We start from the raw sequence: 16,251 nt of genomic DNA, 5'->3' as shown, positions 1-16,251 counted from the left end.
AAGAGCAGCATAAACACAAAGACAGAGAGAAAAAGAGAGTTAAAAATCAAGTAAAATAGAGACTAGGATGTGTTTGACAATTTTGCACAAAAGTATAGAAAGTGCTGGAAGAGCATGTTGCTACAGCAGTAATTCTAAGACTATGGGTTCATTCCCCAGAGAAAAAACGTTCTTGATAAAATAAACACCATGAATGCATTCTAATGGCTTTGGATGAAAAGATCTGCCAAATGAATAAATGTAAACGTAAAAACTCTTGCTTTCAACTGCTTTTATTTTCAGCAAATTAAAATGTGTAAATATTTGTATGAACATAAAAAGATTCAACAACTAAGACATAAACTGAACAAGTTTCACAGATATGTGACTAATAGAAATGGAATAATATGTCCCTTAACAAGGTAATCAAAAGTAACAGTCAGTATCTGGTGTTGTCACCAGCTACATTAAGTACTGCAGTGCATCTCCTCCTCATGGACTGCACCAGATTTGCAAGTTCTTGCTGTGGAATGTTACCCCAATCTTCCACCAAGGCACTTGCATGTTCCCGGACATTTCTGGGGGGATTGGCCCTAATCCACACCCTCCAATACAACAGATCCCAGACTTGCTCAATGGGATTGATATCTGGGCTCTTCGCTGGCTATGGCAGAACACTGACATTCCTGTCTTGCAGGAAATCAAGCACAGAACGAGTAGTATGGCTGGTGGCATTGTCATGCTGGAGGGTCATATCAGGATGAGCATGCAGGAAGGGTACCACATGAGGGAGGAGGAAGTCTTCCCTGTAATGTACAGCAATGAGATTGCCTGCAATGACAACAAGCTCAGTCCAATGATGCTGTGACACACTGCCACAGATCATGACGAACCCTCCACCTCCAAATCGATCCCGCTCCAGAGTACAGGCCTCGGTGTAATGCTCATTCCTTCAATGATAAACACTTGTAAGACCATCACCCCTGGTGAGACAAAACTGCGACTCGTCAGTGAAGAGCACTTTTTGCCAGTCCTGTCAGGTCCAGCGAAGGTGGGTTTGTGCCCATAGGCGACGTTGTAGAAGACATGGGATACTTCATATGCCATTGTCTGAACCTTGGATTTAGGATGGACCACACCGAACCTCACCGAAATTACCGGCCAGGTTGAACTGTATTTCACATCCCTGATCTCTGCCTGCATCACCTCGGTCAATTGATGGACTACAATCCATTACATTGAAATGGAATGCATAGACTAACAATTGCCAACAAAAGCCTTCATCAGCCAATTAACAAGGACAATTGCATCTTTGTGAATTTCTGCAGTTAATCCAGGATGGACTTCAAAGACATTGGTCATTAATCTTACAGTTCAAACAAAATCGATGTTTAAACACTGACCCTTAACACTTACTTAGTTTAATAATTTTAAACCATGACTTTAACTATACATAAGTAATATTTATATTATATTCATGATGTTAGTCAGAGGGGAACTGGCCCCCACAGTGAGTCTGGTTTCTCCCAACGTTATTTTTCTCCATTAATCAACATCTTATGCAGTTTTGTGTTCCTTGCCACAGTCGCCTTCAGCTTGCACACTGGGGTTACTAATACAATTATTATTTAATTGCTTATTTTTAAACACGATTAACAATCGTTATTTGATCTAAATGATGATTCATCGACAGTATAGACATTACAGTTTTATCGTCTGTTAATGCCTGACCTTCTGTAAAGCTGCTTTGAAAGGATGTGTGTTGTGCACATTTTGAATATGTGGCACTAGCATCAAAACATTGCTCTGTATGTTTGAGGATCCTGACCAGCCTGACAAAGCAACATAGGGTCAACAAATGGGATGAATTTGGGGCAGGACTACCTGTAAATCCAACCAATGGCTGACAAAGGGAGTGTTTTCAGGAAACTTGTGCAGAAATTACACACGTCAGCTATGAAAAGATAAATCTTAAGGCACAGCATCAATCATTGTTCTAACTTGATGGTTTCAGGCTGTGGACTTGAAAAGATTTGGGAAAAGACATTCTATCAATAACCACCCAGACGCTTTAGCAGACACATTAAATGCAACAGTGACAGTGAGTAATGTCACCAACAGCGATTGATGGAGCAGCACTTGGTAAATACAACATGTTCTGTGAAAACTGAGAATAACACAAATAAATAACAAAAAAACTCCAACTCCAGTGGACTCTTAACTCAGAATTCCTGAACTCATTGTCTCATTTATTCAGGATGGGGTTAAATCAGACAGGAACAGGTTTTAAGCACATTAAATGTGATGTAAGGCTTAGAATCATAAAGAAGCATATAAGGTCTGAGATCCATCCATATTTCTTAAATTGTCTTTATCTCTTTTCTCCAAGAAAGACAAAGTCTCTCTTCTTTGATGAGGTTGGTAGAAGTGTAAGCACACACACACATGCACACAATGTTTTCCATCATTAATAAAATACTTGGGCTCAGCTTTAGAAAATACAGAAACTCTTGTTTAAACTATGGGATGAAGGTGCCATCTATAACAGATATTAATATTTACTAAGGTAAATGTGTGTGGTGCTCGCCCGTGCAAAACTCATTACTACGATGCTAGGTTGTTCTGGGTCGCTTGTATGTTTGAGAGGTTATGACTGTTTTTGCCCATTTTATCATTCACCAAATGAATGTGTTTTTGTGTTAATTTTGGTGGTTTGTAACAGCTTGCCTGGGCAAATTTTTAGGAAAACGACTGCTAAACACCTTGCTACCATTGGTCCACATCATCGGTAGGTGTAAATTACAATAACAGAGTGTAATCTGTGCATATTATGGCCATGAATTCAGAATCTAAACAAGACAAATTAAAAATGTTCTACTGTGTATACAGTATATTACTTAATAAATTACTTTAAATAATCATCGAGTGGTTAAAACAGCTTCTTTTACTGACCTCATGTAATTCTATTCATAGAATGAGGAATAAAGTAATTGTTAACACATTATAATGTCACATTAGTTAAGGTTTTACTGAGCATCATTATATTTAAATGTTCTTCTAAATGCCTCCCACAGCGGTGTATTGGGTGTCTAAATGTTCGGGAACAGTATACCGTTGCTCAGTTGTTTCGAAGTTCTTTTTACCCCTGAATGAAAAATGAATAGGAACTTCTCTGAAAGTATGTATCAAATCAACACTAATAAAGTAGATAACAAGTAAAAGCATGTACTACACAGGTTATATTAATGTATGTTAAGGGTTTAAGATATAGAATGTATATTTTCCCCAGTGCAGAGTTTAGATGAGGTAGATTTCCGGTAAAAATAAAAAAAGATCCAATATTCTTCCTTTTAGCCTTTTCACAACATTCTAGACCAGAGTTTCTCAAATGGGGGTTTGTGAGAGAGTGTGAGGTTACGTATGAAAATGCTGCTGTCATTTACCGATTTTTAAAAACATTGACGATAATTCCAAATGTTGTCCTTCATTTGACAAATAATAAAAAACAAAACAAGAAAAATATGTTTAATTTAATATTATTTTTTACAGAAGTATAACTGCTTCTACAGCCCTGGCTTTGTTACTTCTGTAGCGTCTGGAGGAATCAATGAACGGACAATCATGGACTCGGCTATTTTGGAGACAAAAGAGCCTCTGTAAGATCACGGAAATGGTCTGCGTTAGTACAATGAACTGTTGACAAAGAGGACAAAGAACTATTGACAGAGAACCGCATGTGACATCCGCATGCTCACCACGTGCTTATCGTGTGGAAAGAAAGAGGGAAACTTTGAACGTAAAAATGTGTGTGTCTTTCTTATAAAGCCTAAAAGGGCTTATTTTTAATGAAATATGTTTTAATCCCTGTGTACTGTGTATCTTTGTTGTTAGATCAAAATTAGTAGAATTGTTTAGTAGTGTAGTAAAACTCATTATATTTAATAAGAGGCTTTATATTTAATAGCCTGAGTGTAAGAATGTTAAACCCACTTTTAAAGGTACCAAATATACTTTTCTTGGTATCAAATTAAACCTTACGACTTGCCCTAGCCGAATATAAATATAAGATCACCTTAGAACTGTGTTCTGTTAGGTTTTTACCATCTTTTGAGTTGTTCAAAGCAAAGGTCTGACCAAATCATGAAGTATGCAAATGAGCCGTGACCGAACAAAGGGGCAATAAACCAAATTCCCGCCTGAAACTTCCACTCTTCTTATTGGTCGAGCCAATGAGAGGTGGGACACATTTTCTAAGGGCATAAATTGCACCAACAACGGACCTTCTCTCTCTTCTTCGAACTCTTCTTCGAACGCTCCGATCTTCTTCCTCTCTCTCTCTTGCTTCCTGCCCTCTTGCTGAATGATGCTGAACTAGGAAGCCCTCAAGGACTCCCAAGCGTGCACCAGGCTACGGCCTTGTCTTTCCAACTCCCAACTTCACTTCTGGACCTCCCTTGGACTTCCCCTGGATCTCTTCAAGCCATCTCACACTCTCTCACTTCTTCTCCCGATCTTCAGCAACTCCCCGGAACACTCGTCAACTATTCAACTCCACGCTCTGGAAACACCGCACCGAAGTCCTCTGTCTCAAGAACGCCACGAGGACACGCAGTCTCGCTCAAGCAACACAAAAGGTCTAGTGTGCAAGTATGATTTCACCTGAAATTCCAACGCGTTAAAGTGTGTAATTCCAGTTGCTGGCTCTTAAAGGGTTAATTGTTGTAATAAGTTTGCCATACCTCCAATAATTCTTCACTTTCCCTTACTGCATTTATTTTGTTTATTTTACGTTTATTCTATGTTACATGTATGTTTGTCAAGTGTAGTGATATATCATAGTGCCTTGTATTAAAATCAATTATACGCGTAATTGCCTGTGTTTGTTGGTCATAAAACAAAGCCTCTTTAATGTGCGATTTTAAGCTACGAGCTGATATTATCAAAGTAAGTTAACGTGCTTTTGATGAGTGAGCTTATAACTAGGAATAACCCCTCTGGAGAATTGATCAAAAGTACCAAATAAAGTGGTTCGGCGGACGAACTGACTGGTTGCGGTAGCCTACGGGTCAATTCCATTGAGGTGTTAATAAAATAAAATAATATAGCCTGTCTGCATATGATGTATATTCCTAATTAATCATAATTCGTTGTGTTTAATTATCTATATATATTTGAAGCAGACTCTTGGACTATATAAGCCCTTTTTGGGGCGTTTTTACATGTATTGGTGTTCGGGTCACACTGTATGATTAATCATTGATTTCGGTCAGTAATATTAATTGTACATTCCCCAAACCTGACCTGTTCACACCCTACACTTCAATGAAAATAATCCCTTCCCTATCTGTCACTGTGAGAACACGACCATGGCAACGTTGCGGTCACGGCTTGCCTTCATATGAAAGCAAGCCATCCCAGCGGCTCCCTGCCTCGGTCCTTCTACCAACGGGTTTGAGGCCTGCGCAGCTAGCACTGGGGCAATTTGGGGAACTCAATGGGACCACCTCCGCCGGGTGAATCCCCACAGACCTCTCATTCTCCAGCAGGCTTGTTTGCCCCAATCAGGCTTCCGGAGGAGTGTGCCGGCTCGTCTCAGGGCGAGTTCAACCACTTGTTCGGGGCCCATGAAGGTGATGAGCTTCCAGATGCGGAAACCTCAGCTGGGCTTTCCCCTTCGGGCGCGGTCGCCCTGTCACCCGCTGACACGGAAATGACAGACATGCTTTCCCGGGCAGCCACGTGCGTTGGGCTAGAGTGGAGTTGATTGGTTTCTGGGCCCACGGCGCCACTCACATCCACGCCCCGCCCCCGTTCCTTTCTTCCCGGAAGTGCATGAGGAGCTGACAAGAGCGTGGACGGCACCTTTTACTACCCGGTTCCGATCTTCCGGCTCCCCCTACTTGCCTACTTGCACAGACCTTGTGCAAGTTTATGGAGGACGAGGAGCAGGTTGTCCTAGTAGCACCCTACTGGCCCAACCAGACTTGGTTCTCAGACCTCACGCTTCTTGAAATCCCATTCAGGGATCAGGTGGTGAACCAGCAAGCACTAGGAGGAGGCAGATCCAGCCTTTATGTTGCTCTGTCCGGTGCGCGCTTTACGCACCTATTTGGATCGCACGCAGAGCTTCAGGGTCTCTGAGCAGCCCTTTGTCTGCTTTGGTGTTCAGCGGAAAGGAAGTGCTGTCCCCAAGCAGAGGATTGAAGAGGCCTCTCTAACAGACATTTGCAGAGCAGCAGGCTGGGCAACACCCAACACAATTCTCCAGGTTGAGCCGGTTTCATCCCGTCTTGGCAGGAACGAACAGGTAAGTCCGGGACAGTGGCCGGTTGTTTCGCTTGCGCATCGCGCCTTTCACCTCCACTGAAGCTGAAGACGTGCACTGTTGACTCCCAGTAGTGTTCACAAAATGTGTTCCCTGGATGACTTCCTCCTAGGCCTGTGGCAGACAAGTTTGCGGAGAAACTCGCTGCTGGCTCATTACACATGCTAACTAAGCCCTGTACTGGGGTAGGTGCTCTGCATGTGCTTGTTTCCCGTAGGTAACCCCTTGCGATGTATATCTTCTGCTAAAATTTTTCCCTGTTTGTAGAAACTCCTCCCCCATTGGGTAAGACCTACCATGGGACTTCTCCACATGACATACTTCCGACAAAAAAAAAAAAAAAAAAAAAAGAGTCGGCAAGACCATGTGATGTATTTCCACTCAAAATACCCCCTCTCTGGGCAGGGTGTGGTCTCTGCAGTGTCTTCTCCTTCGGAGTGATCCCCCTGGACACTGGTGGTCCCAGCCGGTTGACACATTTTTAAAAAAAGAAGGAAAGGGCAAGACTGGCCTAGCCTGCCCCTATTTTTTTTTCGACTTGTCCCCAAAGGGCCGTTCGACACTCATAACAGCGTTGGGGAGGTTACGTGTCAGCCTGGTGTGCTGGCTACGAGGCACACAGTAGTCTGCCCATCTTGCACCACCAGCTCACGTAACACAGTTCAGCTAGTTGTGGCGTTTTTGAAGGGGACCCCTAGTGTCACTTCATCGACACAATGTCAAGTGAGTGACAGATAGTCCTGGTTACTTCTGTAACCTCTGTTCCCTGATGGAGGGAATGAGATGTTGTGTCCCTCCTGACACATCGCTGGACTACCCTCTGAAATGGCCGGGACATTCTCTCTCGGCTCCTCAGCACAAAACCAGAATGAGTGGTTTGCACACCAGCTCCTTTATACCCTTATATTCGAGGGAGTGGCATGCAAATACCACTCGCCAATTCCCATTGGCCTTTTATCAAAGATCAGAGGTATCTCGGGCTCCCAAGTGTGACCCCAGTCAGAAGACCTGAGTGAGTGAGATGGTGTGAAGGGATGAATAAGATCTTTCATGTAATAAGGGGAAAGACCATGTAGAGCTTTAAATGCAGTGAGGAGAAATTCATACTGAATGCGGTAAGTGACAGGTAGACATTGCAGTCTATGTAAAATGGAATAAGTCTTGGAATAAGTGAGAACCAGAGCTGCAGAATTCTGAATGTATTGCAGTTTATTGATTGTTTTGATGGGGAGACCAGAAAAGAGGGTGTTACAGTATTCAAGTCATGAAGTGATGAAAGTGTGAACAAGAGTATCTGTATCTTTTCCATTGAGAATGGGGCGAAGTCTAGCAATATTACGGAGGTGAAAGAAAGCAGCTTTTGTGAGAGAAGAGATGTAAGGGATGAAGGAGAGTGAAGAATCAAAAATAATGCAGAGGTTTCTGACTGTAGAGGAGAGTCTGACCAGGTCACCATTAATATCAAGAGAGTGGCGAGATGTAAGAGTTGTGGAACCAACTAAAAGTACATCAGATTTGTCAGTGTTAAGTTTGAGAAAATTATTGGTCATCCATGTATTGATGTCATTGATACATTCAGGGCAGTGGTGGCTCAGCGGTTAAGGCTCTGGGTTACTGATCAGAAGGTCAGGGGTTCAAGCCCCAACACCACCAAGACACCACTGTTGGGCCCTTGAGCAAGGCCCTTGAACCTATCTGCTCCAGGTGCGCCGTATCATGGCTGACCCTGCACTCTGACCCCAGCTTAGCTTAGCTGGGATATGTGAAAAATAAATAATTTCACCATGTATATGCAGAAATGTATGTATAATGTGTGACAATTGATCAATTAAATTAAATTAAATTAAAATAAGGAGCTTGTGGGTAAAGGTAGTGGGTTTTGTACTGATATAAAGCTGTGTGTCATCAGCATAACAGTGAACAGTGAAAGAGTCCCAGGGGAAGTATATAAGTGATGAAGAGCAGTGGACCAAAAACAGTACCCTTTGGGATGCCTTGAGGAACAGGAGCTATAGTAGATTTTGACTGATAAATAGAGATCTAGTGTTGACAGTCAAAGAGATAAGAATTGAACCAGGATAGTAGCATACCAGAAATGTCAATAGCAGAGAGGTGAGAAATTAGTATGCTGTGTGAGATTGTGTCAAATGCAGAACTGAGATAAAAGAGAACAAGTATAGTGAAGGCACCACAGTCTGTGGCCATTAGAAGATCATTAACAACTATAATGAGTGCAGTCTCTGTGCTATGGAGTGGACGGAAACCAGATTGAAAACACTCAAAGAGATTGTGTGAGGCCAGATAGGATTGTAACTGAGAGGCAACCACTTTTTCTATAAATTTGGGCAGAAAAGGGAGATTTGAAATGGGATGGTAATTTTTAAGGTTAGAGGGGTCTAGGCTGGGTTTTTTTTTAAACTGAGGTTATCAGCTGCTGCAGCTTTTAGTTCTAGAAGGACAATACCAGTACTAAGAATCTGCTGATGAGGAGGGAAATAGACACCAAAATGGCAGACAGACAATGTTTAAGCAGTGTGGTGGGGAAGTTTCTAACTGACAGGAAGTAGAATTAAATTTCTTGATTAACTTAGTAATTGCCGGTCGGCAAGTAGGGCCAAAGTCAGAAAATGTGCCAATCATGAGGTCAGTGAGGAAATCCTGTGGTGCATCTGGAGATAAAACAGGAGGGTTTGTATAGTGAATTAATTTTATTTTGAAAGTGAAGAAATGACTGACAGAGCTCAGCAGAATCAGAAATAATAGACACAGATGGGTTGGTGAGTTTGTTAACAGTGGAAAATTGTGTTCTGTATCTGGAAGAGGCATAAGGGACAAAAAATATGCAGAGCGTGCAGCATTTAATGCAGATTTATATATCTCCATATGGTCATTGATGAGTGAACAGTTGAGCCAGTTTTCTTAAAGATATGCTCAGGAGGTCACGTGACGCAATGCGAGGAGCATATGTGCAAACCACAAGCTCTGCATGCTTTGCTCATTTTAAATTATTTTTGTGGTGTAAATCGGTGGGATTTGACACATCCTACTACATATTTGTTCTTTGAAGTCAGCATGGCAAAGCATTCAAAATCCTTGGGCTCTGGAGGTATTAAAAGACACTTACATACACAAGTAGCAACCTCTGAAAGGCCCGCACACCAGGGACTCAATTTGGATGGCGCAGCGGGAGAAATTCAGCGTCAACTGTGAGCATGTCTGTGATGCTGACAAAACTTGTTGCAAACTTGGAGGACCACGTTGTAATATGTCGATCGTTTAAGGCGATGGAAATAAAATTCTCTGAGTTGGGTACAGTAATCGGGGACATTGAGAGATGGATCGATTATGTGGAGTCATCGGAGAAGGAATTGGCTGCTAATCGGTTGGCAACCAAGGCACATTTACAACACGTTTTTTTAAAAGTTGGAAGACCTTGAGAATCGCGCTAAGAGGAATAAGGTGCGAATTGTTGGAATTCCTGAACATGCGGAGGGCAGAGATATGATGAAATTCCTGGACGAGCTCTTCATAACAGGCCACAAGCTGGAAATCCCAGTCCAACTCGCAGATCCGCTGATGGAGACAGGCCCAAGCAATTCTGGCCAAATTTCTAAGATCAGCCAATAAAGATCTTGTGTTACATGAGGCGAGGAGCAAAGGAAAGCTTTCTTGGAAGAATCACAACATTTTCTTGTTCTCGGACTTTGCGAACTCGACAAGAGAGAAATGTGATCGATTTAAGGAACGTGAGAAACTCTTACACCAACAGAAGATTGCTTTTGCTTGTTGATGTTTCTGGCCAAATTGAGAATAGGTACTAAGGATGGCCGCAAAGTATTTACTTGTCTCAAACAAGCACTGTCCTTCATAGAAACATTTGCTGAGTAAGCCATTTGGTGTTTCTCATGTTGCTGTCTAGTGGGACTCACTGAACAATCATTTGACTGTCTTAAGAAGCTGGATGCCATTTTTTGTTTCTGTTTGTGTTGGTTCCGCCTATCTAAATGTCCACAACAAGCAATGTCTTTTATAAAGTTTAGAAGGATTGACGTCGGTTAGCGCTGTCATGTGCAGGGTTAATGCTCACGTTTTTCTTTTTTCTGTATTGAACAGGAAGTTCTTGCCCCTATTTTGCCATTGCAAAATATGCATTGATTTATGCATTGATTTATCAATCTAACCAGAGAAGTTAAATCACATTTGCACTCATTAGACAAAAGTGTCCAGAGTGTTTAATTCAGATATTCATCTAAATGTTGCCTTGAGTTTATAGCTAAACCCCAAACTATGCATTAATAAGTCCCCTTTCTGTTGGTCAGTGTGGATTGCGAGGGGAGGGTTAATACACTCGTTGACCTTTATGAGAGTAGTGTGTTGAGATCCTTTGAAAATATGGTTCAACATTTTGGGATCCTCAGATCTCAGTTTTTTTGGTATCTACAGCTGCGCCACTTGCTCTGTAATATGTTTGGGAATAGCATATACCCCCCTAAAGCAGCAGATACTCTAGGAGAGGTGTTTACTGCTTTTGGAAAAGGTCATGAGGTATCAGTGTATTACTCCTTGTTAATTCAGAGTCTGGGTGACGGAGCCTCGACCACTCTCAAGAGATTATGGGAGAAAGATTTAAACTTGGAATTGGAGGAGGAAGAATGGATTAGGATTCTAAAAAACATTCAAAACTGCATCTAGTGACGCAAGAAAACTTCTGGTGCACCTAGCCACGTGACAGAACAACATGACGCTGATTTACGTGAAGCGCTTCTATGGGCACAGAGTTAACAAAAGTGCCTCTGGTAAGAAATGTCTCTTGATTTTGGGACATTATTGTTGACTGTTGGTCATTTAGCTTCATTTTAATATACATTTTGTTATATTTTAATTTATCACTGTTCAATACGGTTCTATTCATTAACATTAGTAAATGCATGTTCACTGTGCATTTTTACATTAAAAATCAATGGGTTCATCAGAAATCTGAAAGATATTGCTTTCAGGGGCTTTATATGGAGTAATGATGAAAATAAGGTACATTTCGAACTGTTCTGAGACCAGTGCAGACAGACAGCACACTGAAGGTTGTCATTCACTAAATAGGGAGTAAGGGGACATCCTTTAGCTTTCTATGCAGCTAAGTGCATTCAAAATCCGACCAAAAGTTACGTTTCTGATTATGATTATTCAGATTATGTTTGGACCACTCAACATTTTTGGCAGACATGGGACAATGTAATCAATGCATACTACAGATTCAGTATTTATAATGCAAATCTTTATTTTAACATGGTTGGCAGTAATTATATGCTGCTTGCCATTGCTTTGAATCAGAATTAATTATGATAATTTCTGTTGCAATGTCTGTAATGTCTAAAAAAATCACAGATAAAAAACTCTCCTGGAAGCAAACAATCTTTTTTATAAAAAAAATAAAAATCTTTCTATAGCTTGGTATTATTTAAAAATTCACAACACATATGTGGACATCAATTTTTAGGAAAACTATTTGTACTAGAATTATTTTATTTATTTATGTTTTGCTTGTTTCGTAGGTGCTATTAGATACAAATAAAAAAGGAAAATGGAAAATGCACACAGCAGTCATGCCCGGGTCTCAGGAGGTTAAAGGAATTATTTTATTATAGTCCCATTGAAATCTCCAGCAATACACTGTCCTGAGTATGCAGTTCTGAGGAGATCTTCACAAGATAAAAGGGAACCCTGATATATTTTACAGAAAATCGAAACCCAACCTCTCTTTTGTTTGCTACACAACTTTCCACTCTTCTATTTTCAATTATTCTTTTCTCTTCTCCTTCATTTGATTACATAGTCAATAAAGAGAAAGGTAGGAAGCACAGATGCATATTTCTTCTTTCTAAGATGGGTCGGCAACCTATGGCATGTGTGCCAGCATAGGGGTAATCATTGGTACGCCAACAACGGTGAGTGAGGGGTAGACAATTTTATTTATATGAAATTCCGTACCTGCATTCTAATCTATATCTTGATGTAATCCTTTCTCATGATCACACAGCCTGTTTTTATCAGCTGAATGGGAGGCTAAACAAAAAGTTAAAATGTGACAAGACTGCAGTATACCTAACAGACTCGCACAGTGCTTGCAAGAGATTTGTGAATCATAGCCATTGACCAGGAAAATAAAAAATGGCACTGCATGTCAAAAAGGTTGCCGACCCCTGTTCTAAAATGTGTGGTTCATTTCTTGTTGTGAGAACTTTTTTCTCTTGGAGACACATGACATAAACATTCAATACACATTGAACAACATGATGCTGGCAGAAACAAGTCCCATCATTTGAAGAAAGACCAATGAAAAATGGGGAATGAAACCTATTTGAAAACAGTAATTCTTTTTGCAGTTTGGTTTAGTGACGCCAAAATTACACACCTCACTTTTAACAAATATCCAACAATGACACAAGACGGAGAGTACCATTGGTTGATGTAGTAAATAACCATATGAATGTGAGAAAAATGGAAACAGCCGTTCCATACCTTCAGGACCAGCTCAAGGTTCTCCAGTTTGTCTTGGAGCTGAGCTTTCTCCTGCCTGGCCAAGTCCCTCTCTTGGCTCACACAACCAAATGTCTTTCTGAGCTGATCATAGTCTGACTTCACCTACAAAGTGACAGAAATGAGGACAATATGACTAAAAATAGATTACTGAACTGTCTAAAGATTCTTAATGCACAAAAGTGAGATCAGCATTACATATGGTACATTTCAATTGCAGTGCTAATAGAGGAACTTTTTTCAGACTTGTTTAGCTGTTCGACATTTAATTATGCCTACAACAAAGGGAACAAAACAGCTGACACAGCATCAGTGCTTGGATGCATTATACAATAGACAGTGAAAACGTATTGTACAGTGAGTGTGGGTCTAAGCAGTATTTTTTGAAACAGTAATTATCTTTCTCATAGATTATTTTGGTAGTTATTTTGCACTCACAAAGATGCAGCGATTCTTTGTTCGACTTGAAGCATAAATCTATGTTATACTGGAGGGCATATAATACAAATTTGATGTTTTTTATCTAAGGCAGTAGTTCAAAGAATAAAGATGCAGTACTTGCGTTGACTAACAAAAATTGTCAAAGCATAGCGAAACACAACCCGATGAGCACCAAAGAGGGTCAACTCAGGACACATTCCATCCACCAATAAAAATCTAGCACCCAATATAATACAGTGGCAGCATTGCTCTGGCACACGCCCATATTCACTTTCATTTATTAGGACACATTTCATACTTTCGGGCTTGGAGAAATTGTGAGGTTGATTCACATTAAAATCGGTACATGTATATGAGATTGTGGCCGAAGCGTGTCACAAACTAACCCATCCGCTTGGGTTTATTTACCTCCTCTCCTCAGCCTTGTTAGCACCTCAGCCGCCTCAGAATGCTGGTAGAAAGCAATCTTTGATCATTGAGGTGACGTGAATGAGAGTGAGTGACACTCCCTGATTAAACAGAAGACATTTTATGTCAGACGATTTGACAAATGGACGCTTTTTGCTGTTCAAGGAGAGGAGCAGCCTGTGAATCACTCAGGAAGAGACTGCCAAACTGTGCCCTGGCAAAAATCACCAGTGAAAATGACACTATTAACACAGTGAATGCCATGGCCTGCCACTTTCAGCAGTCCTGTGTTAGCATGATATCCACTCTCTCTGCAGAGCATTCATGTATGAGGGGAGATCAGTTACAGTATTCACTGATACCCTTAAATGGGTGACAACGGATTTTCCCCACAATGAGGTTGAGTTTCACTGACTAAACTAGATTCAGGCTTTCTCATGAACTCCACTGTGCATGTGGCTATGCTTGTCAAAATGCATGTCACATCTTCTATGGAGGCTAGTCAAGCAAATCTAGATGTTTTAATTTAAAGGCCAGGTTAATCTTAAATACATTATGTACATTATATACATTATATAATATAAAAAAAAGAAAATGTGATAATATTTTGGCCATATTGCCACACCCTAGGGGCAACACTGAAAAAATCCTGACTTTGTTTTCAGGTGGACTGATAAAAGCCTGTGCACTGTGACTCCAGGAATTTGCGAGGCAGTCAGGTAATCTTGTCATGTGCATTGTCATGTTCACAAGTGCTTTCTAGATTTTTGTGCAATCTGTGAGTGAAAAGACTATTGGCCATTTTAAAGGCTTTGCAATGTAAGCATCATAACTAAGTATGTAAATACATTAATATGGTCCTATACACACATTATTTGAGACACATATTACGCACTATACGCACATTTGAGACTACATGGAGACTGACTTCAAACCATAATAAATGCATATACAAGCAAAAGATCCAGTTTCACTGAGCCGAACCTGGTTAAAACAAACAAGGTGAATATATTGACCAGACAGAGATGGGTTTAGATCAATATTGCTTATGAGATGCAGAGAATAGCCCTTCAGGTACATGCTCCTAGAAGAGCTGTGTAATGAGAAACCATTGATCTGATGAGCTCAGCTGGTGTATGATGACCATCTCTTACCTTCTCGTAATGCGTGGCCTTCAGAATGTGACTGAACAGCTCACGATTGAGCCGTTTGCTCTCCAGCAGAGCATCCTGAAGCTCATTCTTCTGTCATGAGTAGAGAAAAAGGAAAGGGAGACAGGGTCAACACATTCTGTATTGATATTGCTGAATATAGAAATAGAGGGTTATATAGTCAAGAAGACGCAATCTATTTATCTAAAATGCAAAAACTGACAATACGAATGGGATGCACAGAATTGGATAGGAGGATGTATACTTGTGGCTGATTAAAGAATTCATAAGCTGTAACACTCGGGCGATACACTTGCTGAGAGGACATAAATCTCTTTAGTCTGTAGGGACCAAAGATGGTAGCTCACTTTGTCACCCATCACTGGCTGTGACTATAGGAACCATTAAAATAGGCATCCACATCTAAAATTAATCTAACATAGAGTGTATCAGAAAATGAATCAATACTTCAAGGATATTGACACTAGCAGCTATTACCACAAAGGAGGATTCAATTTGTTGGTAGATTAACTTTTTAATTGGGTTGGAGACATTTTTAATGGTTCTTTTCTTAACATGCTCAGAAAATTAAGTCAGAAAGAGATACTTGGCAACTTTGAGTGTTCAGAATGGGCAGAAATCCTTTCATAGGTAGAGCATGGAAGGAATTATGCTAGTGTACTCCTGCTTATATACACATTTAAAATGTACAATCTATCTCTTGCAAGAAAATGGACCAAAAATAATGATGAATCATCTTGCACCACACAGATTTTAGTTCAAACAAATACTCTGTAGAATGAGAATATCCCTCCCCCTGCAACCGACCAGCATGTAGCAAATCAACTTAAGCCTAAAATAAAGGGACAATCCCTTTGATATGTACTGGCCAGGTGTCCTGTTTCAATAGGAAATACCTCAAGCGATTTCAGGGGTCATCACAAAAGGCAATGAGATCAGCCATTTCAGATACTCTTATTTTAATGGATTGTCAGCTTCCAAAGAACCACACCCTGGCTGAACTCTATGAGTTTCTCTGACTAAGCATCCTGTCCCTTCTTCACTGACCCAAATGTCACAGCGTATCAGGTGGCAGGTTTGCTCTACAGCATTTAGAGGAGCATTTGAACTTTCTTGTCAGAAACCCTGTCTGTCAACCACAGTGTCACCCAGTACTTGACAGCTACAGCACACAAGGGCACAGCACAGTCCATTGCCTGCAAATGGTGACCACGGCAGACCTCCCATGAGATTACAACATGCAGAATATTCTGCATATACATTTGGGAACATTTTAGCCATCATGTTCTATTACCCAAATTAAATGAATTTTTTTTTAACCCCTGCTCAGAGGACATTTAAAGGGATAGTTCACCCAAACATGAAAATTCTGTCATCATTTACATGTTGTCC

General features: G+C 40.7%; 1 protein-coding gene across 3 annotated transcripts in view; it reads right to left on the bottom strand.

Moving 5' to 3' along the window:
* LOC127628221 (RIMS-binding protein 2-like) overlaps window positions 1-16,251 on the bottom strand; it is a 103,566-nt gene that overhangs the window by 32,468 nt on the left and 54,847 nt on the right. For 2 of the 3 annotated variants that reach the window (XM_052104984.1, XM_052104985.1), the window contains exons 1-2: window positions 14,842-14,852; window positions 12,821-12,943 (exon numbers count right to left, since the gene is read on the bottom strand). The gene's annotated coding sequence lies outside the window, so the exon portion shown is untranslated. Of the gene's footprint in view, window positions 1-12,820; window positions 12,944-14,841; window positions 14,932-16,251 lie in introns of those variants that run through there. The other variant, XM_052104983.1, reaches the window with a different exon arrangement.

Source organism: Xyrauchen texanus, chromosome 34, assembly GCF_025860055.1.
Source record: "Xyrauchen texanus isolate HMW12.3.18 chromosome 34, RBS_HiC_50CHRs, whole genome shotgun sequence".
NCBI classification, from domain to species: Eukaryota; Metazoa; Chordata; class Actinopteri; order Cypriniformes; family Catostomidae; genus Xyrauchen; species Xyrauchen texanus.
This window is presented reverse-complemented; position numbering and strand designations above follow the sequence as displayed.